General features: G+C 39.1%; 1 protein-coding gene across 1 annotated transcript in view; it reads left to right on the top strand.

The window, feature by feature from the left end:
- The first annotated feature begins 481 nt into the window (after nucleotides 1-481).
- The window catches only part of LOC122830339 (voltage-dependent T-type calcium channel subunit alpha-1I-like), a 201,955-nt gene continuing 178,344 nt past the window's right edge, over nucleotides 482-24,092 (top strand). Inside the window, exon 1 of the mRNA XM_044115612.1 lies at nucleotides 482-1,408. The gene's annotated coding sequence lies outside the window, so the exon portion shown is untranslated. The remainder of the gene's footprint in view (nucleotides 1,409-24,092) is intronic.

The raw sequence follows: 24,092 nt of genomic DNA on the forward strand, positions 1-24,092 counted from the left end.
CCGTGCTTTCCTCACTTGCGCGCGACACGGGGCCGAGCTCGCGCGCACCATCGCTCGCGCACATATACATTGCTCTGTTCCGCGTCTCTCTCTTTGCGTTCATGGCTGCTGCCGTTTAAATATTCATTCGCTGCACCTCAAAGGCCCTTTTACTTCCCACTCCACCTGTACCCATCGGCAGACACACCAGCGCCTCTACCCTCTACATGGTGGAAGCAAATGTCCGCAAAAAGACATCACCAGGCACCTCATACGTCCAACATTTGAGCTCCGCGTGTGTTTGAGATCTTTCACGTGGACCCTTTGCCAATAAAACATCCGACAGGAGAGAATAGTGAAATGGTTCAGACGGTCTTCCAGCTGGGATGGAATCACCCACAGAGCGCGTCCCTGCTTCGTACTGCGCACTCTTTAACCGTTGCCGGTGAAGTCTGTGCGCTCTGAAACGTGCGCGGGGATCCCACAGTAAATAAATAAACAAATATATTATAATCGTCGCAACAGGCGGGTGAGATAGCCAGCCAAAAGCTGCGTTCTGCTCTGTGTTTAAATGGAAATATAGCTCCCTTCTCTCTCTCTCTCTTTTTTTTTAAATATATATTATTGTTGTTGACGCGTCTACTGAGGAATTCCCCGACTTTGCAGAGGCGAGTCCCGCAGAGATGCACGTTCAAAACCAAGTGACGGGCAAGAAAGCTGCGTTCCGCTCGCATCGCGGGATTGAAGTTGGGGATGGAGCGAACGGCCAGAGGCACGCGATGAGGAGCCTTTTTCTGACATTTTGATTTTGTTATTTCCTTTTTTTCCCCCTCCTTTTTAAAAAAATTGTATTTTTATTGTATTTTTGCAACGGCGCCGATCTGCCACCCCGAGACGCGTGTTTGAGCTCCCCAATCTCCGGGGGCGCAGCGCGTCAGCCTGCGCTGGCTGATGGAGCTGCCTCTGTTCAACTTGGATGCGCTTCTCTCCTTCGGTCTCATCACTTAAGTTTGTAGCGATTGCGTGAACTGAAAGCCGATGGAGAAGGGAAGGAGGAAACGCGGCAACCAATGTTCATGGCTTCAAGGCGCGTCGGGGTCCAATTATTTACCCCTTCCTTCTTTCACGGTTATGCAACAAATTTCACCACCGAATGACTTAAAACGATAAGGAAATCAATATTCGGGACTTTTTAAACGCTGAGGACGACTTCGGTTGTGATTGTGTTTTGTGTTTTGGTTTCGAGAAGAAAGCGTTTGGAATGTCGAGCCTGATCATGGGGGAGACACAGTGTTCGGGTTCTGGAGTTACAGGGAAGAATTTGGAAAGTGCCGCTCACGTTTGAGGATTACCAGGCGTTTCTTTAAAAACACAAAAACTGTTTTCCTTCTCCTGAACAACACAGACGTCCAGTTTGATGTCCGAAAAGGTAAGAGAAACCAACGCTTCTGTCTGTCGTTCCCTGTTGCTTATTCGGATTGCAATGGAACAAGAGTTTAGCTTGTCAAACACTACTGAAATCAAATCCTGTCGATATTAATAATAATTAAAAAAAAAAAATAAAAAAAATACTTCCGATTCATATGAGTCTGTTGCCTGTATCTCAGAGGCCTTGTAAATTTTGGGGACATTACATCACTTTTTAACATCAGCGTGACATTTATTTATTTATTTATTTGTTTATTTATTTATTTATTTATTTATTTAAAATTTTAGCTGAATGAACTGCTTCATTACAGATATTGAATTTGAGTTTGGACATTAAAACTCAAACCTAATAAGAATAATGAACAATGTATCTAATTAATGGACCCGTGTTTCTCCCTTTTTCTTTGAGTATAAAGTACATGCAGGACGTGGTGTTCACGTTTAGAGCCGCAGATCAAACAGAATGGCAAATTATGTCACTACTTCAGCCTCGATTTTAAAATATACAGAAATCTCGCTCAACAAGCGCAATTTGTGCTTTTTTTTTTGTTGTCGCCGATGTTCCGGTTCAGACGGTTCGATGTCTGAATTATCTGAGAAACGAGCATCATTTAACTACGTGCACGAATACATTCAGTTCGTTTATTCCTCCTATGTGAACCGGTTGTCAACTGGTTGTGCTGAAGGAAAATACCTGTGAGGACCTCTGTCTGGGTTAACTTATGGCAAAAAAAAAAAAAAAAAAAAATATATATATATATATATATATATATATATATATATATATATATATATATATATATATATATATATATATATATATATATATATATATATATATAAATATATAAATATATATATATATATATAAATAAATCCAGGCACAAGGGGGCGCTCTTTCGGCTGATATCTGTTTTGTTATCTAGTAAAAAAAAACCTCAAGTTTATGAAAGGTAAGAAATAAGATCCCTTAGCTGCAAGGCATTTCTATATCAGAATATAAATAAGTATTTTAGGTTCAATATGTTTATGTTCCATTTATTGTGGTTCTAGTGCATTTCTTAACAGGTGGGTTTTTAGTCTCGATTTAAAGGAACTCAGTGTTTCAGCTGTTCTGCAGTTTTCTGGGCGTTTTTATTTTTATTTTTTCCTGATTTGTGGTGTATAGAAGCTAAATGCTGCTTCTTAATGTTTGGCTCTGGTTCTGGGTTTGAAAGACATCTCTTCTGTCTTTCACTTCTCAGGCACTTTTAGAGGCCATATTTAGCCATATTTCCTTTGTGATAAGTGATGTCATATTCAAGTCACCTCTGAGGGCCTTCAACCTCTGTTTGCAAGGCAGAAGGCGTATCAATCACCTGACAATATTTAAAATTGACTTTTCTGAGCTTTACATCATAATATTAGTCTCTCATCAAAAACATATCTGGACTGTTGCTTTAATTCTTTCATGCATGTTTGAGAAATCCTTTAATCTCCCTTGGCAACCATTCAGTTGTGCAAATCGCCTGGGTGGACCCAGCTCCGCCTTCAACAACAAAGCTCCTCCTCAGAGCTGCAGTTTCTAAGCTTCGGCCTCACAGAGCAGCGCTCCTCTACAAGTCCCCACTCGGCTCCTTCAGACTAGCCAGCAGCAAATTGCAAACACCTGGTGGAACTGAACGCCTGAGCTCACTGTACGAGCAGCTTCTCAGTGTAACGCTGGTAAAAACATTAAGGATTAATCGAGGAGCCATGTTTCAACGACTTCCTGAAGGAAAGAGCAGGATTTTCTTAAAGAGACAGAGGTCCAATTTGAAGGTGTTAAATTAAGAAGTCAACTTTTTTAAAGTTATATTTCATATACACAGGACAACTGAAGACAACATAGCTGCTTGATTCTGCTGTAGAAGGACAACATCCTGCTAGAAAATACATAATACTCCCCCTTTGAAAACTTAAAGAAATTTGTTATATTTATTAGCATTTTAGTTATGACTTAGACAAAGCTTAATAATTATTTGCTGGAAAGCCAAATGATTTTGTCCTAGTTTATGTTTCCTAAAATTGTTCATATGCTCTCTCTGTGTTGTGCCAAATACTTTTTTATGGAGAACAGTAGGTAAAATCTTTTCTGCTTCATAAAACTAAACTAATATTTTGACGGAGAGGATAAGTCACTTCCTAGTTGGTTGCTGTTTTTTCCTCCATTTTTTATTTTTTTGTTGTTGTTGTTGCTGTGTCTGCCTTCTACAGTGAAGAAAAGGCTAGGTGTAAAACAGTATTTTGTGATTTTTCACTGAGCTTGCATGATACTGAGCATCACTGTCAGGTAACTAAAACCCCCCCGGTTTTGTCCAGTATGTCCAAATCTTGACATCAACATGAATACTGCCACAGTTCACAAGATGAGTCTCTGAACTGCGATGGAGAATGCCACTGAGCAAAACCAGTGTGCAAAAACCAGGCAGTTTATTTTTTTGAGTTTATGTCTGGGATCATTTCAAGCCAGATCGCACCTCACTGGATGAGGTTTCTCTGATTGCACTTTTGCTGAAAGCACTTCTCTGGGTGTCGAGATAATTACCCCAATCATCCAGACTTTCATTGTACAGGAAATCAGCAGCGTCTTGACTGATGAGGCCAGCGGTTCAGTCTGTCAATGTATAGCAACACAAAATCGAAACAACTGTAATTGTATCATAGTTGGTTCTCGTGGGGATTATTTTGGTGTTGGGAGATTGTAATTCTGGTTGTAGATTCGTTTTTATCTCGATGCTTCTTATGAGATATGAACGCAGGAAAACATCCATTCCTCTTTCCTGACTCTAAGAATGCACAATATATTAGGATATCGGTATCGGTTGATGTTGGTAATTTAGCATATCGGTCTTCGTTCAATAAGTAAAACTGCACTGATGTTAACAATAGATGTTTATTTTCATTTTTTGCTGCTTGTATTTCAGGAATTGGGGGTAAAGGGGTCGGCTATGTGGAACTTGTACCATCATGTGATGACATGAATGAACAAGTGGTGCATCAGAGGATTATTGGGGTGCTCAACAAAAGCAGAAAAGCAATGTAGCAGTGTGTCACAAGGTGTATATATATATATATATATATATATATATATATATATATATATATATATATATATATATATATATATATATATATATATATATATATAATATTGGTAAATATTGGTTATCAAATATAATAGCAGCATTAATATTAGATATCAATATCGGCCCAAATTTTTACATTGCTCCACTCCAATTTAAAATAAATTATGGAACTACTGGCTAATGTTACCAAACGCGTGACACTGCTAAACCAGAATGGTTATTGCTTTCCAAAGTAATCCCAGTCGATTCTCATCTCCCTTCAGTTCTCCATCTGGGATTTCTCCCATGGAGCTTGATTTTTCAGGAGGAAATTTTTCTTGGTCAATCAGCGAACAATGATGTTGATTTGCTGCTCTGGTTTAGAACTGCTGTTGGACTTTGGTTGCAGTTTGACAACAGCAGTGGAGGAAGTAAACAAAGACATTCAGTCCATCTTGGCCACGCCTCCAAATATTGAGCAAAGTCGGAGCAAGAGAAACGTGTAAGACATTTTACTGCTGTTAAACGTTTAGACTCAGCACTACAGTATGGGATGATTGTTTACAGTGCACGCAATTTTCTGTAAGCTAATTAGCATAGCTTCCTACAAAGGAAGCTATGCTAAAGGAAGCTATTTCCAGACCCCCTGTACAAAGAGAAGCGCAGAACAAGGGTCTGCTTTTTACCAGGCTACTGTTAAACCTGATGGATAAAAATGTGGCCAAGAAATGTCTTTACACGCTTTTATGGTTGAACTCTGTATGGCTCTGGTTAATATCTGTTCATCAAATGTTTTGCTGTTGCCTATCTACAGATTTAGATCAGGAAAATATGGATTAAAATGTGATTCAAGTGCAAGTCTCACAGCAGTTAAACAGTGATTACAGCAATTATCATTACAGAGAGGATAAAACTAAACATGATTTAAAAAAAAAAAACTTGTGAAAAATCAAAAGTATTTAGCACTCTTACTTCCTCACATGCTTACTTTGACGCCATCCTGCAGAAGAACAACAAAGTTTCAAAAACTTCTGCGAATGGAGGAGCGCAGTCCACACGCAGCAACACACAGATGATAATAGGTTATGATATTGCTTTGCTGACGGAGAATAAGCATTTGGGAAAGCAGTAGAGAAATTGTGAGAATAAACAATTCTTCAAGGTCAGGTCTCCTCACACACCAACACACACACACACACGCATTCTGTTGGAGAAGAATCCAATTCTCCACAGGATGAACTTTGCCAAGTTGGTCTCCAGAGGATGGTGTGGGTCTCACGCCTCTGGCCATGAGATAATCACATTCAGAGAGCGACCTCTGGTGTCCATCTCATCCATTTCTTGAAGGAAGTCCGTCTTCCAGACTTCGTTTTCTTTTTTCAGATTTAATAATAATAAAGTGGTCCATGTGGCCTTGACAGCTGTTAATATTCTGTATCGATTTAGGTGGACTTGGTGCTGCGGAGTTGCCCTGCAGCATGACAGTCCTGGATTCCGACTCCTGCTGCATGGAGTTTGTATATTCTTCTTCTGAATGCAGGGATTCCTTCCAGCTACAGCAGCTTCGTCCCAATAGTCCAAAAATGTAGATTTAATTGGCTCCTGTAAACCGACCCAGAGGAGTGCATTGTTGTTTCTCCCTGTGGGTCTCTGGGTTGCCTTGTAATAAACTGGCAGATATTGTCTAGAGTCATTACATGCTAAAAATGTAGCATAAGTGTTTAGTTTTAATGATTGTGGCTTCGAAGTAATAAAAATTCAACATTCGGTTTCTGAGAAAATATTGCTTAAAGGTACTTGCAGCATTATGCAAAACTGACTTTTTATAGGTTTATGTTATGTGATAATCTTATTCCTTCATCAAAACCACACCTGGAGTGTAGCCTTGATTCTTTCATGCATGTTTAAAAAAATATCCTTAAATCTCCATGGAAACCATTTAGCTGTGCAAAACACCTGGGTGGACCTAACTCTGCCTTTGAGGCACCTCTCCTCCTCTCTAAGCTTCTGAGCTTTTGAATTACAGAGCAGCCGTCCCCAGCGACTTTCTCACTCAGCTCCTTCAGACTAGCCAGCAGCAATTAGCAAACACCTGATGGAACTACACATCTACTGAGGTTATTGAACGAGCTCCTTCTCAGTCCAATGAGAATGGACTGAGAAATGTTGTTAAAGGGTTAATAGAGGAGCCATGTTGTGATGACTTTCTGAAGGTCAGTGTCAGAGATAGCAAGAGTGTCTTAAAGGAACAGTGGCCAAATTTCAAGGTGTTAAAGATCGCAGTCAAATTTCTATTAAATCGTATTAGATATATAAAACATTTTTATAACTGAAGATAACATAGTTACTTGATTGTGCAATGAAATGGCACTGTGTGCTTGAAAAATACACAATGCTGCCCGTTTAAAACCAATTAAAACAAAAACAAAGCAATGATTTTTTTTTTTAAATACAGGAATGTTTTAAAACTAATACAAACTCAATGCTTGTTCAGGGATCCTTTGGTCTGAATTACTGCATCACAGTGGCATGGAGGTGATCAGCCTGAAACGCTGTTGAGGCGTTGACGAACCCCATGTTGCTTTAGAAGGAACCTTCAGGTTGTCTGCACTGCTGAATCTGGTGTTTTTCATATTCCTCTTTATCATCCCCTGCAGGTTCTCTAAGGTGATCAGGTGAGTTTAGTTTGTTGGCCAATCAAAAACAGTGACACTGTGGTCATTACATCGGTTGTTGGTGTTTTTGGGAATGTGGGTAGGTGCAAGGATTGTCCCGATCCAATGTTGATATCAAAAATCAGTCCGATATCAGCCCAAAAAATATTGGATTATATCAAACCTGCATCTAAAATCTCCAATGACGAAATTCTGATCGAAGCAGTCCGTTCCGTCAATTACTCCGCCCCAGCATTTCTACCCAGCAGCACTTGTATCGCACACTCACACATTGGTTAATAATAGATGGGTGAGTTGTTCTCATACCAATTGCTGTTGACTATTGTTTTCTTTTTGAGTAATTCCTCTTGATCAAGTCTTTTCTAACATTCTGCCCCCCCAAAAAAGTAATAAAAGTTTGTCTGATTTGTGCTGATATGGTATTGGGTCAATGCCGGTTGACCCAATACCATAATATTAAACTAATACCCAAAGCTGCAATATCGGTATCGTATCAGGAGGGAATAAGTTGTATTGTAGATATGAAGTCTAACATGACTTTGCACCTGAAGCTTGGACTTTCAGCCCGAACTTTGGACATGAGAAGAAAAGATTTTTCCTACATTAGTTGATCATATGACTTCCTAAGTCATCCCTGATTATGGAAACTAACATCTTACTGAACATCAATTAACTTGTATATAGTTTAAAAAGTGAACTTTGGGTCACTGAGCTACACTTCTTTAGCCCAGGTCAAACTCTTCTGAAGTTGCTTAAAGTTCAGTAGTGTCCTAACATAAGCAGCCCATCTTAAACCATGGACTCCAGTTTTCTGTGGCGATATTTGGTAGTACTATTGTGATAACGACAAAAGTGACAATAGGAACTGTGTATTGCTTGACTGACTGCATAACACAGCAATCATAGCCCCACGAAACCATATAACTCTCTTAAAAAAACGTAAACATTTTAAATATGCTTCTTTAGGACACTAATCATATAATGAGGTCTGATTTCTATCACTGAACTGCACATAAGAGCTGAAATTTAACTATATTTTCAAACTTATTGATGCAAATAGTGGAGAAAATGGTAAAAATAACCATTTTAATAATCTAGAGAATTTTGGGGTTGGGTTAAACATCGATACCAATTCATTGCGACAACAATAAATCAGAATTATTATCATGATAAATGATAAACGATACACCCCCAACTGTAGCAACACTTACATATTTCCTCTAAACTCTGTAAAGGGTTTTGCTTCACAAACCTTTCGAGACTTCTTTGCCGAACTCAGTTAAAGTCAGGTTGTTCCCCTTAAGTTTTTTTTTTTCCTCACATAAACAAAGAAATACTGGAATAAAAACAAAGTGAAAGGACATACATTTGAATTCATCAGCAGATTTTTATTGCAAATTACACCAATAAGTTATCATTCTAGGACTTTGCCCAGATTTACTTTACCTCGCTGTAGATATACATTCAATATTCTCTCAAGTGGCTGCCGTCTCTAGAACAGCTTTTATTCTGGAGGCCCTTTATGCTCTTGCTGTAGTTTGTCAGAACATATTTGATCTCTCTCCATATTAACGCCTGGAGCTCTGTGAGGTATTACGGGAGAAGGAAATTTGCTTTGAGTCCCTGGGCCACCAGCACGCACATAAAGATTTTATGATGTTTAGATTTGGCGAGGTCAAGCTTGGTGTTTAACCCCATCATGGCGGTCATGAAACAACAACATTTCTTATAGAGCGTGCGCTCTGGGCATTAAGCCGTAAAGTGGGATCAGGGAGCCGTGTTAACCTCCTACGTCTTAAATTATATATAAAGCGACCTTGCCACATCTTCCCGGCCTGGTGACTGGAGAGAGCTGGGTGGCAGTAAGAGTTCGCTGTGAGTTGAAAAGACCCTCTGGCTGTTTATAGAAGTAAATTTGGGAAGATCTGGGTGTAAAGATAAAAGAGAGTCTCATTACTTTTTATAGAGTGAAGGGCGGTGTGTCATTTTGCCTCTGACTGAAGGTCCTGGGATGAACAGGCTCTTTGGAAGAACCTTGACAAATTTGTCATAGAGTCTGTCACCAAAGTGATAATTTACTTCATTAATTCCCTTTTTGAGCCAGTGAGTTGTACTTTATTTCTTTCTTTGTGTGTGTGTGTGTGTGTGTGTGTGCATGTGAAACCTCCATCTGTTCCCGTCAGTGTCTTTTGACTCGCAGCTCTAGTTTTCTCTCCGTAAAAGGGCCACTTTGTTAAATAAACTAGCAGTTTCTGTGACAAATGCACCTTCAGTTTGAGTGCCAGCTACTTTTTAAAATTTAATTAATTTTCTTGTTGTTGTTGTTGGCCTTTAAGTGCACGGCTTAGTGGGCAATTACATTTTTAAATATTTTTTGTATTTAGTCAGGTTATTTTTGACCAATTTTTCTCACATGATCAAAACGTCTAAGTGTGACAAAGAGTAACAAAAATAATCTTAAGGTGTATATTTTTGCTTTTTTTTGTTCATGGCCTTCCAAGCTCCTTTGTATCATAAGTACTGCTCAAATGTCCATGAAAAATAAAATTTAGCTTTTAGTTATTTACTGATTGGTGTAAAAAAAAAAGAAGAAAAAAAAGACGAAATCCAGAAATATCTGTGCGTCAACATTTGCCCTATCACATAGCAACTGGAAATAAAAACTCCTTCAGAGTTTCTAGTTGTGATTATCTAAAGTAACACAATCATTGCCGCAACAACAATAGAGTCCAATGAAAACAAAGAGAGTATCTACTTGCCTATTGGTCGACTGGAATCGCCTCAAAATGACAGTCATCACGCCACAGCTGAGTCAAAACACTGCACATGCAACTGCTTCAGCGGCGAGTCGACCATTTGGGCAGCCTCGTCCAAACAGCTGGTCATTTCCTCCCACCACTCGTCAGACATGCCAGTCACGCCAGTAACACCCACAGACATGCCTCCGTTTTATAGTTAATAACCACTTGTTCATCAGTCTTTCAAAGCAACCGTCAAAGTAGCTCAGAAAAAAATAAAAATAAAATCAACATTAACTTGTTGCAGATTCGATGAGAAACATTGACACTGTTTGAGGGGGAGTGTCTCCGAAAAGGAAAAGTGTGGTATGGTTGAAAGGTCGAAGGTAAAGTGATGTCGCATTTGGTTGCGGCGTTCTGCAGCCAAACTGTTAAATCTATAATAAAGATGTCAAACAAGTTGAGGTAAAGTGGCCAATGGGGTGTTTGCTGAACCTTGGGGTTTTTTTCAAATTTATTTTTCAGATATTTTTGGATCACCTCATTTGCAAAGCAATGGGAAGACTAAAACTTTGTATGTAAGAATATTAAAATTGATGCTTTCTTGTTGAATTTGAAATTTCAGTAATCACGTTAAATGCAAAGGGTCGCATTTCTGTCTGAACAGCTGCATTTTCCAAGCTTCAGAGCTTCTGCCTCATGGAGCGGCCGTCCCCCACGACTCCCCCACTCAGCTCCTTCAGACTAGCCAGCAGGAATTAGCAAACACTAAGTGAGTATGAGCCGTGCTGTGATGATTTCCTGAAGGCGGCGTTTCAGAGAGAGCAGAAGTTTCTTAAAGATACAGAGGCCCAATTTCATGGCATTAAATCAGGAAGTACAATTTCTTTCAAGTCATGTTTGATGCATGTAGCATTTCTTTATAACAACTTAAATTGACATAGTTAAATTGATTATTCTATTAAATGGCACTTTGTGCCGGGAAAACAAAAAATACTGCCCCTTTAATGATGTGGTGCTAGATGAAAGGAGCATTTTGTTGTGGTCTAAGAGGTTTCTGCCTTTCACCATTTCTGATTCATAATCGTTCATATTTAGTTGGACTTTGTTGAGAGTGTGGACTTGTGTTTGTTATCATGGGGCAATAATAGAGGAGGTTTTCCTTCCAGTGAACTAATTACCTTAGACCACACTTTGAAAACATCACCAGGATTTGAGATAGAAAAAAAAACAAACCCTGAAATGGTTTTAATTCCTCTCTATTCTGGCTGCTAGGTTCTTGTTGTCAGTTGTTTTAAAATTCTGGGAAGAAAAATATTGTGGGTATTGCTTCTTGAAGTAAACTATAGAAGTAAAAACACAGTGAATATAGCTTCTCGGGTTTGATATTTTTAAACATATAATCTACATTTACTCAAGTTTTCAGTGAACCGTCAAATAAACGTGCACTGGAATCATATTTGGACGCCGGGCTGAGGAGGAGGAAACTGTTTCCTTTATTTCTTTATAGGCACCTCCAGGCTATTTTCACTGATATTGAACTTAAGTGACTTCCACATCGGCTTCAGTCTCAGTTTAGTTGTTGCTTTTCAGATCGGGTGATTCATGAGTCAATCACATCACCTGATGGCTTGGAAGCAATAAATTGAAGGAACTTATAACTCACCACAAGCGTGATAACCAATTTTTAGAGACCTTGGTGACACACGCACACACACACTCATGAGGTGAGGCCAGGATGCTGGTTTTATGGGTCAGCTTGGTGGCCCAGTAAAATCCTGCGCTGCTGCAGTCAACAAACCTAAGGGAAGAATATGTTCAGCGTCAATTTTGGATGACAAATTGTCGGGGCTTTCTGGTGCACAATGGAGAAACTCCGAGCACGACGGCGAAGAGCGACTCTGGTCACAAACAGCCCTCAATCATTGCCAGACTCACTGGAATCAATATGTTCTCATAACTCAGGGCCCCTGACCCTGACCACAGATTATTATTGGCCTCTGGAGACGTGGTACACACACACACACACACACACACACACACACGCACGCACGCATGCAGGCATCCTTCCACACGCGAAGCTATTTTCTGTACTGTTTGTGAGCTATATCAAAAGCCTTCAGTATTATTTAAAGAGATATTGCCTGAACAAATAATAATAATAATAATAATTAAAGAAAACTATTCAACTTATTTTTATGCCTATGACGTAATTTTGTGATTATGCACTTCATAAGCATATGTGATTTAAATTACTTAAAGAGAATCTCTACAAACGGTGGAGATAAAGATCAATATAAAAAAAAAAAAAAAAATCAAGACCATGTTCTGTTCAATAAGATGATGACAATAGGGTTTTTAGGCTGATGATAGAAATGTATGAGTTGCCATTCAAATGATCAAAATCAGTAAAGTTCTGTTGTCTCTTCATACGTGTTTGTATTAGTTTAAATAGAAACAAATGTGCAAAAAATATGCACATATATATATATATATATATATATATATATAATATATATATATATATATATATATATATATATATATATAGATAGATATAGATATATATATATATTAGCATTGTAGTTGCGCCATTAATTTGTTGTTTTTACGTAAAACCATGAAAAGCAAAGAAGCTACCAATGGAGCTGCCTTCTTTTCTTCCTTTATTTAACTGTGACATGATAAAGTCTCAGATAAAGGACATTAAATACAAACTTTCTTTTTAACAATTTACAATCGCATACCGTGTTCTGAACATATGAAGTCTATGTTTCTGTACCCATGAACACAATAAGTCTGCAATTAGCCATTTTTGATTTGTTACTGTAACATACAACCATAATTAAGATACCAACATTTAGGTTATATGCTAATATTAGCATATAAGGTTGATTTTACTCTAAGGTTATTACCTTGTTATTGTCTCATTGACTACCACATATCTGCATAATAGATTTGATAAACACATGATTCTGTACAATTACAGCCACAAGATACTTACCCAGTTATTAGTGAGGCCCAGAGATTATTATCTGTATCATTAGTATCATTGCAACAGGTGGTGACACGAGAAGAAATAAATAAATGCAAAGGTAAAAACTACATTTTATTTTCAACACTGTTTGATAAATATTCATATCCCAGGTGTTTTTTTTTTTTTTTTTTTTTTTGCAAACCCCACAAATGGTAATCCAGCAGTGTGTGTTGTGTTTGTCAACAGGTCAGGTGGCGCGCAGGATGGGAAATTAGTATATTCCACAGAAATTGGGATCAAAAACGACTTTTATGCAAATGTGATTAAAGAAGGAAAACTCTGACATTTATGCTCCAAAGCCAAAGGAGAAATCGTTTACAAAATTGAATATTTGTCTCTGATTTGATCCTTAATCACCTGCACTGATTGGAGCTGTTAATGTGTGTGTGTGTGTGTGTGTGTGTGTGTGTGTGTGTGTGTGGGTGTGTGTGTGTGTGGGTGTGTGTGTGCATGTGTGTGTAGGTCTCTTGAGGGCTCCTGCAAACTAATTGATTGAAAACACCAAAGCAATGAGATTGTTAGCCACACAACGCAGCTAACAGAAGCATCTATTTTTCTCAGTCTCTGTCTGTCTTTTGAATCAGATCCACTTGTTTGCTGTCATTTAGTTATTATATTATCATTATTATTTGTTTTTTTCATTACCATTATCCATTTTAAAATACAGTTTGGAACGAAGACTCCCCCCTTTCTACAGAGGATTGCTTTTTTGGGAAAGTAGAACACTGTAGCGGGTTGGGGAAGGAGCGCATCAATTCATACTTCATTAATATTCATAAAAGTTATATATTTTTTTGCCACATTTAAGCAGTCATATGCTAGCAATATCATGCACATAATGCAGACATACACCTCTGGATAAAAACATTTTGAATTTATTTGCCAACAATTATAAAATGAAACAATAAGACAAGATGTCAGCAACTTTCTTCAAAACAAAACAAAGCAAAAAAAAAAAAAAAAAAGCATAGATCCCGACTTTATAATTTTGCAGATGTTACGCACCGTATTTTTTTAAAAAGACACAACTATGGTTTTCTCTTTGCTGCATTGAAACATAGATATAAAAATGATAGAATTTCATTAGGAAACATTGGCATCTACAGCTGCTGCTTAGGTAATAACGCTGAAATGACCCAGGAGAGACACTAACGTGTTCTTTGCCGACGCTTATTTCGTTGTGGCGTATGAAAATAAGAGATGCCAGAGATTATCTTTGAAGTTTGACGCTTCCCCTGTGATGCAACGCGGGGAGAAAGCAGTGCAACTCGGAGGCGCCGGTCTTGTACCGCAGCAAAACCGCTGTATGCAAGACACATGTAAATGTGGATTATCATCAAGATACAAAGTTCTTGTTAAATCCACGCGAATGCATCCGTGTTCTGAACATACAGTCTATACGTTTCCTCTGGTACCCATGAACACGACTTGAAGACTCACATCCCCTTTTTGCCAATTACTGCTCTCAATTTTGAAGCAGCAAACCAGGTTTCTGAGAATCATTAGCCCAGACTTTGAAGAGCTCATCCTTCCTCCTGTACACTCAGACTTAGCAAGAGCTTGTTGACGGTCTCTGCTTCGTGAAAGCAGCAGCTTCACATCGATGCAAGTAAACGAAACCGGAAACCTTCTAATAAAACTGATCATTTCGGGATGAAAGACGAGGATCTGGAGGTTCCTGTTGGTTCAGGGCCTCGTCGGGTCAAAGCTCAGGTCAAGACAGTTATGCAGGGAAACGCTCCTGCAGACTAGCACCTGCGGGATGTGATGATGTCATGGTTCAATGTTAAGTGAACTGTGGGTGGAATCAGATAATGCTCATTTTCTAAACACTTTTTGGAAGTCTGTAATCTTTTAGATTAGAAATGTGAACAATAATTTGAAAAAAAAAAAGTGTCATTTTTCCACCTTAGATGCGACAAATATCCTGGACAAAACAACTAAGAAATAAGCTAAGCTGTAAAAACAACATATTAGCTCAGTTTGCCTGTTTGCATGTGTGCACAAACCTCATTTCATTTTTTTAAAGTAACTTTTGATTCAATTTCAGCTGTCACTCTCTCTAATTCCTAACTTGCAATCAGCTCACCTTTTGGGATTTTGTGGGATTGTCTTTTGAAGCCGTTTTGTCTGGATGCTTTGGCTAAAGTTACCGAATAATTCATAATTCAGTGGCATTACATACGGCGCATATTTAAGGCGTTATTAAATATTTGGAGGAAATACGCGACCATTCCAAAAGCTCTGTGTTCGTTTCTGTCTTTTTAATTTGTGAAGATGCATCAGAAATGCCGTCAAGAGGGTCACAGCAGCACAGAAAGTCAGGAATTCTCTCCAAGCACCAGCTGCATTTGTATGTTGTTGACTCAATATGTCTGGAGTAAGAAAACATTAGGGTTTTATTACAGCAGCCTTTTCTTTGATTGAAGCTCACCTCGACGTTGAGTGGTCGATGTTTCGGCCTCGACTGCAAAGGGTTTTCAGCGGATGAACTCTCTCCCCGCATGGTGGTACTAACGCCATGCAGAGACGTTTTATTTTTTTCTATTTGCCAAAGAGGCTGAATGCTGAAATTGAATCAAAATGTTTTTCAACCAAGTATTAGTTTGAAGATGTGATTTCACAGAAAGTTCCTCCTGATGAAGGACAATAAAGGACATCTCTATTCTGATCGAAACGAGGTTTTGCTAGTTTGCACGTCTTTCCCTTTGATATTTCTGTTTCTCATTTGAATTGTATGGGAGACATTTTACATTATGACTGGATCCTTTCTACCAAAGGCGGCTGTTGCTCATGTGACGCTAAAATCCCAGGACTACACAAAGAGCAGTACTTTGCGCCGCTGTTTTAAATTCACCTTCCATTCCTTACACTAAGTGGTCACTAAAGGAATTTCACATTATTGTCGTCCGGTAGACAAACATTATCCCCAGAGGCTCCTGTTATTATATCTGGAGAACTGAACAAGGCTAACATGATCAGAGCTGCTCATCCTGAACCAATCTACAGCTAATCAGATCCCTGCTCAGTCCTCACGCTACCGTCCCAGAGGGAAAAGCTGGAACATGAACAAATAATAATGGAGGTAGTAGTAGGGTTACTGTACAGACATGTCCCAATTTAGGAACCTCAGGCCAGTCGACGTCTGTACAGAGTGCAGAACGAGAACGACACACATTGTTTCCGCTGGCGAGTAATAATAAAGTGAAGGATGATATGAACTCAGGAAGATAATGAAAAGACAAAATCAAGCAGAACTTAGTATGAAAAGAGCAAATGTCAAAAAAACTAAGAAATTTGGAGGTTAATCTCAGACATTTTCTAGAAGGAATTTGGGAATTTCAAATGTTAAAAATATTTGACTTTTGGAAATTTTCTGAGTTTCAAAAGTTGAAGATTTATTTTATTTTTTTTCTAAACGCTGAAATTTCTAAATTTCATTGAAGGCCGACCTGAAGTCCGGTTCACTGCAAACTACTGAATTTTCTCCTACTTAAGAATCCACTGGCAGGACTGCAAGCCGGTGTGACGACTCCAGTTCTTCTGGACCGTCAACCTCTCTGAAGGATCGAAACAACACACAGTCACTGGAACGATGTGCAGGTTTCTCACGATAACACGACTGACTTCAAATGAAGTCAATTCAATTGAAACTTAACTATTTTACTCCCACAAATGTTCACTTCGCAAAATTTGCTCCCGTCCACCTTCAGTTAATTCAGATTTCCTTCTTTGTGTGTTTTGTCCTCATTCTTCTTTTTCCATTTCTCCACACCTGTAACGAATCCCTGATTGAATCTAAAATGTCTGCGCCGTTGTTTGGCCCCCGTTCCGTTTTGGAGAGGCAGTCCTGATTTCATATCTGCTGGTGTCTCCCTTTGTTTATGTTTATGAAGGCTCATCGTTTCATGCATCCTGTTGAAGTGTTATTCCTTCTCTCTGTCTCGTTCTGTGTGCGTGTGGGCGTGTGTGTGCGTGTGTGTGTGTGTGTGTGCATCACTGTCATTCCACACCTGGTTGTCAGAAGTGGTTACTCAGTGTCTGTGGCAGGCAGCTGATAATTAAAGCAGAGCTAGATAGACAGATGAGAGGGACGCACAATGAAAGGAAACACGTGAGCATCAAAACAAAAGAAGTACAGTGTCTTCTGAGGGAGCGAGGCTTCGCGCGCTTGAGTTAAAGCGCCTTCGCTCCTGATTTTGCTCAGTTTTTGCAGAACCGTCTAATTTAGATGCGGTGTCTCTCCCCTCCCCTCTGCTAGTCCGCCCACCTCTGTTGGCTCACATTATCTTTTTATTTTTACTTTTGTGTTTGTGGAGCCGCTGTCACACTTTTACCTGCACATTGTGGACCAAGTCAGGATTCCATACTCTAATAGAAAAGGCAGGGAAAAAACCCCCTCCTTTTTCCAGGTGTGATAATATGATGTGGAGGGAACATATTGAAGTTTGTGGGGTTAGAATTTCATTTAGATAGGAGAAGGGATACCGGTGGACACACCGGCTGGTGAGAAGCGAGGTATTGTGATGGGAAGCAAGAGGTGCAAGAATGAAACTCATGTGTCTGAGTTCTGCCACGTTTTGTAGTTTCTGAACATGTTTTTCTAGGATTCCGATGAGAAGATCTTCACAGCAGCCAAGTTAGGAGGAAACAGGACCGTGCACCGGTTTATCTGCACCGGAGCTCGTAGGAATTGGAAACGGCTCGACGATATTTCTGAAAACAGCAGCAGCAGCAGCAGCAAAACTCACAAGTGTTAGTTTTGGTTGTTCAAATGTGAGCTGAGGTTTGTTGTAGAGCGTGTTGCTGCTTTTACATCTGGTTTTGTTTTGAAACAAAGACTTTTCTCTCAGTGAGACCTGGATTTATTTATTTTTATTTTTTTATCCGGGTAAATGAAGAATAATGGACGAATTGGTAGGTAGCTAGTGAGACGTATAGCAAGACAATTACTAAGACGTATAGCTAGATATCTAGACAGACTGATGGGTAGCTATAGACTTTTTGTTTTTCAGTACTTTAAATTTACTGCTGCCATGCAGTAAGCTAACAGTGCTAACCGCCATATCGCAATGGCAGGAATAACTTGTGACAAAAAGAAAAACACCGCTGAGAGAAGTTGTGTAGGTTTGTCTGTAGCAGTTTAATGGTAATAAGCCTCATATCCAATAAACTAAGAAATGCATGGCGATGAGGCTTGTTTGTTGGATAACGAATGACAACCTTTAAAAAGGTATATAACATACTGTTTGATTAAGCCCACGTTTATGCATTAAAAATGTGTTTTTGTCGGTCTGATGCAACATTGTAATCATAAATGTCATGTTTTCGTCTGCTGTAAGTGGAAAAATCATCATAATTAGCGCAAATAAAGGCTCGAAGATATCAGCATAATGTGTAGTTGATCTACATAATGTGTTTCACTCGGTGAAATGAGTCACTGAAATAAATTAACTTTTTAATAACAGTTCCAGTTACTGAATAGGTCGGTTCGCGTCGAAGGCGCAGTGCAAGGCGTCACGCTCTTCTGCGGTGCCTCACAAAACCAATGTTTCACAGTGCATGGAATAATAACAAAGAGGTTCCTGAGCGCACTGCGGGAAGCACCGCTTCTGGTCAGACAGGACATCTTAATTGGGAGTTTTACCTGTTGCTTTCAGCACACACACACACACACACACAGTGCAGTCATACAAAACTAGGGTTCATGCTGAAGTCTGAGCAGATTCTTGGTGGACAAGTGCAGCTGATAAAATTCCCATCATGCAGACCTTTGCAGCTTAGAGTAAAGTGGGAATGTCTGTTTTGGCTTCCTTTGCTTAAACCAGCGATTACGAGACTTGAAAGCTGCATTGTGTTTCTGCTATTAATATCTTCGGTTTGACGTCGGTAATTTCGTGTTTACCATAGTAAACCTCGACCTTGGTGCTACCGGGCGGTTTAATTTTAAAATCACATAATCCTGTCATTATGACAGTATTTTTAATAATAAGGTTACATCTTCAGAAGTCAAGTCTACTTTTGCCACAGGGTTCATCACTCTTTAATTGATCGTTCAGCAGACCATCAGTTGACCTAGAGGTAAAAAAAAAAAAAACATATTTTAATAAAGTATTTCGGTGGGTAGTTTTCACATTATTTGATTTTTTTTTTCGCTAATGATTCTTCAAATGCCACAATGCTCAATTCTATTCAAGTCAGTTCACTTCACTCATGTTGTACCAAAACACTACAAATATCACAACAAGTCACAATTTATCAAGCAGATCCAGTTCTAACCTATAGATATCTGGAAAAACAAGTGAGTTACATATAACCTCTGCTTCCACCCCTAGTCATGAGAAATGCTTGGAATATCCTTTTAGTAAAGCTTGTGGTATTGTCAGCCTGTCAAACTCTGAACATTATCCTACGTGACTTCTGGCGCTGCCCAAGAAAACTTAGAATGGCAGCACAGTGTAGTAAAGCAAATAAAAATCCCTAGACGAACGTTTCTGCAAAGTCTGCCAGCAGTCTCTGTGGTCCCAAGGTGTCCTGCTGGCAGACAGCTAGACACCAAAGACATGAGAGACTCTTTAACTCAGTGCTAAGGCTGAGTAGAATGAGTCATCAACAAGAAAAGGTAGTGAGATTCAGGGATGGAGGTAAATATCATAGTCCAGATGGAGAAGTTTGACCTTCTCTACCTCTCTGACATTCACAGGCAGTCATGGACGCACAACTTGGACGCCAGGATTTGGATTCAGATGCTCACTTTGAGAAATAAAACTGGGGACACACTGTCTGATTTTATTATTTTTGCCTGATCAGAAGGGAAAAGTCTACGTCGGTCTGCAGTTGTTGCCACAGGTTGACAGAGCATGTAGGACCAAAACTCTGCTGGAGTGAGAGGAGAATCGATCTGACCCGATCTCAAAGTTGCAGGTTCCAAACATGGTTTGAGTTTTTCGAGTCAAATTTGCGCATAAGGTGTGAACTGACTACGGACCCCACAGCAAATTGCGTATTGCGACACGACGTCGGCTGGAAGCCGTTGTTTTGTGTTTCGCCTGGTTCACACAGTAAGATTTCAAAGTTGTAGGTTGTCTTTCGAAACCTGAGAGAGCGCACACATGATGATAAAAATGTGGGTTTGGTCCTGCAGCGTGTGCTGCACGGCCACACAGCAAAATACTGTGCAACACACACACAAACAGATTTCACCCACAAAGATCCAGTATTGGACAGGAAGACCAAACATGAATTCAGAGTAAACATGGTCGACTAAGGAGAAGAAGCAATGGCGACAAGTTTGTGGACTAACACACACAAAAAATATCTCCTCCATCAAAAAGGGGCTTCCTGTATTTTGGATTTCCGTCACCTTGCTTTCCGATTGGCTACGCGTCAGATTCAACAGGCTGCATGCTCGCCTGGCCTTGGAGAACACCACACAGGCTGGGATATCATGTCAAGACAATTCAACAAGTTGAATATCCCAAATTAGAAGTTGGCAGCGTCCCAACGTCCTCCCTAGTGGACGAGACCGATCTTTACCCGCCACACACAGCAGGAGTATCTTTAGAGTCATCACAATAATCAGAGCATCCTTAAATATGTCATAAGAAGATTGGCTGATAGCAAAAAAAGAGGTTAAAGTATTGAGGAAGGACCAAACAACTCGCATATTTAATTTAAAGTTAATGGGACTTGATTTAGAGACATTTACATAAAAATTTTCCAAGCAAACTTAATATGTTTATCATAGATTCTTAAGGTTTATTTGAACCATCCAGTCAAGAGAATTTTGTTGAATTGTTCGACTAACTTTAGTTGGTTTGATAAATCCTGTGGTCTGTGATCCCTCAGCAGGCTGAATCCAGTGTGTTCAGTGTGAACACTTTGTCTTGATCTGCGAAGACTGTGAAAGTAGTGAAGCGTGTCCCCAGCACAAAGCTTGCTTAATGTTTTTAGGAGTTCATGTGTACACGTATCCATGAACATGTGCTTGTAAGAACAATCTTTGAATTTTTACTGCTTGCTTTGTTCACGGAGTTTTACTTCACATAACTCACAGAATACTTGTGGGACGTTTCTCTCATCCACTCGAATTCACATCTCCCCTTGTGCTTTGGTCAGTTTCTAATATGTACTGCTCCTGTGGTTGTTTGGCCATTTGACCTCATATTTGGAGTGATTGGATGAAGGAAACTTCATCCAATCACTCCAAGTTAGTTAGACCAAGTAAAAGCAACATAACAATCAACTGTTTCTCCTTGACACAATGCAAATGCATTTTTGTTTTACTTTTTGTCCAAAAAGCCTTCAGTACTTGTCATTACTGACACAACAAGTTTTCCTGCATTTGTAGAAAGAGTTTGTCTTGTTGTGTTTGGTTTTTCTTTTGGTTGTTGATCAGTGAGGCGTACCCTGTCATGATGGAAAGCGTTTGACAGTGAACATACAGACCGCTTCATAGTTTGAGTGTTTGAAAAGGATCTGAATCCATAAATTCAGCCCACAGATCTCTGAGCAGCACTGGTCCATGAAATAGAAAATTATTGCGTACACTTTCAAAAAATTGTCTTAAAACACCAGATGGTTGTAGAGTTACCGAATGTCTCTCAAAATGTCAAAAAGTTCCTCTTTTCATGCTTTGATCGACTGCTTCCAACTAGTTAGGAAAAAAGTCAAACAGGTAACGTTCATATCATTCTCTGGTCATTTCGCTCTTTTGCCATTTTGCACTTTTGGCCGTTTTGCACCTAACATTTTCAGAAGCATTTAAAAGAAGCCGTCTGTTGTTGGACGTTTTGTGCTATTCTTGTCAGATCCTACTTGATGTTTTGTACCTGATTGGAATTAAGGTAATCTTTCAGACAACAGGGACATTGAATTTTGTTAGTGTGATGACCAAACATAACAGGGTTTTGTTTTGTTTTTGCCTTTTCTTCTTTCATTTCTTTTAATTTTTGACATTTAAAAATTGGTGAAGCAAAAAGAAAAGGAAATGAACAGGAGAATGGCCTTACAGCGTTATTAGTTTGGTTACGTTTGTTGTAAAGTTCCAGATAAATATAGTACAGCAGTCACAAGTTAAATTGGCCTCATGATTTGTTTTCCTTTCTTTGAGAATTTTCCCAATCAGTACAGAGAAACTCCCATTTGTCTGTCATGAGGTAAAAAGAGTGTCTTGTTTTATGTAAAGCAGAATATGAAATTTTATGCACACCCACATAATAATCAATGGCTTTTGCGTAGTTCCACTCCCACAAATACTGATGCAGCAAGCCCTGGCAGAGGCGTTTGAATGTCAAATATGATTCAATTTAGTCTGGTGCAAGAACTTGCAAATGGCTCATCAGGACTGTCAAACAATCTTCATTCCTGGATATGGATATTTTATTGAGGGAAAACAACCGGCAAATATGCAGCACTTTGCCTATTAGTGGTAGAAAACGAAACGCTTTAGCCTAAGACGCTTTTAATTACATTTATCATGTTTAACTTACAAAACGTAGGTAAGGTTGATGTTGCTAGGATGGAAGTTGTAAAGCTAAAGGGAAACTTTAGAGCTTTGCTGTCTTTGAGAGGATTTCTCTCTGAAAAAGCAGACATGTACCAAGCAAAAAGCCTGGCTTAGGAGTATGGAAAGGCTATGGAAGAGGACTTAAAGTTTGCTCAGAAATGGGATCTAGTCACCATGGATTCCATGGAGTATATGTGGACTGAAGATAACCGGGGTAGATGAGATTTGCCCAAGATGCCAAAGAGTCTGAAAATGACTGGATTGTTGTGGTAGACGTGTCTTTAATATTATAGGACTTGGAAAACACCTGTGAAGCGCCAAGCCAGGTTGGTGGTCTCGGCTTCTATTAAAGGGACTTGAGATCCTTTTTCAAGTGTCCTTACTTGAAATTAGTTTGATTTGTAGAACATTTGCCATCTTCAATTCAAACTAAATCTGCGCCAAATGTTAGTGAGGTAAAACTTTCCATTTGTGCTGCTGTCACTTTTAAGTTTTTGCTAAACGTTTCTGGAGGTCAGCCACAGAAACGTCTCGCCCGGATTTATGAAATCAAACAATGTTGGTGTCAATCAAAGTTTGTGCTGCTAAGATTTTCATTTGTGCTTCTTTTGTTTTGAAGATATTCATGAAAGTTGAAAGGTCAAAAGTTCAACCTGCCCCTCCACTTTACCCAAATCAAACAAAATCAGTGTCCGAAGTTTGTTCTACTTCAAACTTCGGTGCTACGTATGTGCAGGAAAATGTTAAACGTAGTTGACCGACAACAAATTGGTTTTGGACAATGAATGGGCTAGTCACAGCTCAATGAGAAAGAAATAATTAACTTGCATTCACGTTTCAAAAGGGAAAAATAAAACAAATAAGGTATTTGCAAATTGATTTTGCAAATGTTGGACGGGCTGGTTGACCTTCTGTGACCTCCACAAACTTTTACTAATATCTTAAAATGATAGCAGCACAAACATTTGACACCAGTTTTGCTTGATTTCGAGAAGGTGGAATTCCAATAACTGGAATACTTGAGAACGTATTCCAGTTATTCTGGAAAAATCTAAACTGTATCCTTTAAGGTATTTTCAGAGGACTGCTGTGGGAACATGCAGTTGCTTTCAATGACTTTTCTTGCATTAGAAAAGCAAGAAGGTCTGCATTCTCGGCAGAAAGTCAGTCTTGCTTGGACTCCGTGTTACCGATTCTGTTTGTATTGCTCATGCACAGAATCTCAAGGTGCAGCCATTCAACCGGCCCTTTAAGAGCATTCAAGATCCTGATTTCACCCGAAGCAAAACATGACTTTGACTCTCTGCTCTAAGGCTTCCTGGAAATCTTCCCTTGGAGGATTTTCTGAATGGGAAGTAATGGGTGAGTTAATGGATCTTGATGTTTTTGTGTATACTTATGTTTCCTTTAATTTTATTTCAACAAAAGTTGAAATAAAATTTACATGAAATAAAGGGGAAAAAAGGTTTATTTTTCCCCCCCTTAGAACCATCCCAAAAATGTTTATTTAAAATAATAATAATAAAAAAAAGCTCTTGTGTGACCTGGTCAGTTGATTAACCTGAAAAAGGAGCTACAAACTTCACAACACAACAAGTGCACCTCATTAACAGGCTTGTGTTTGATGCTCAGACATTTGTT

This window comes from Gambusia affinis, linkage group LG04 (genome assembly GCF_019740435.1).
Source record: "Gambusia affinis linkage group LG04, SWU_Gaff_1.0, whole genome shotgun sequence".
NCBI classification, from domain to species: Eukaryota; Metazoa; Chordata; class Actinopteri; order Cyprinodontiformes; family Poeciliidae; genus Gambusia; species Gambusia affinis.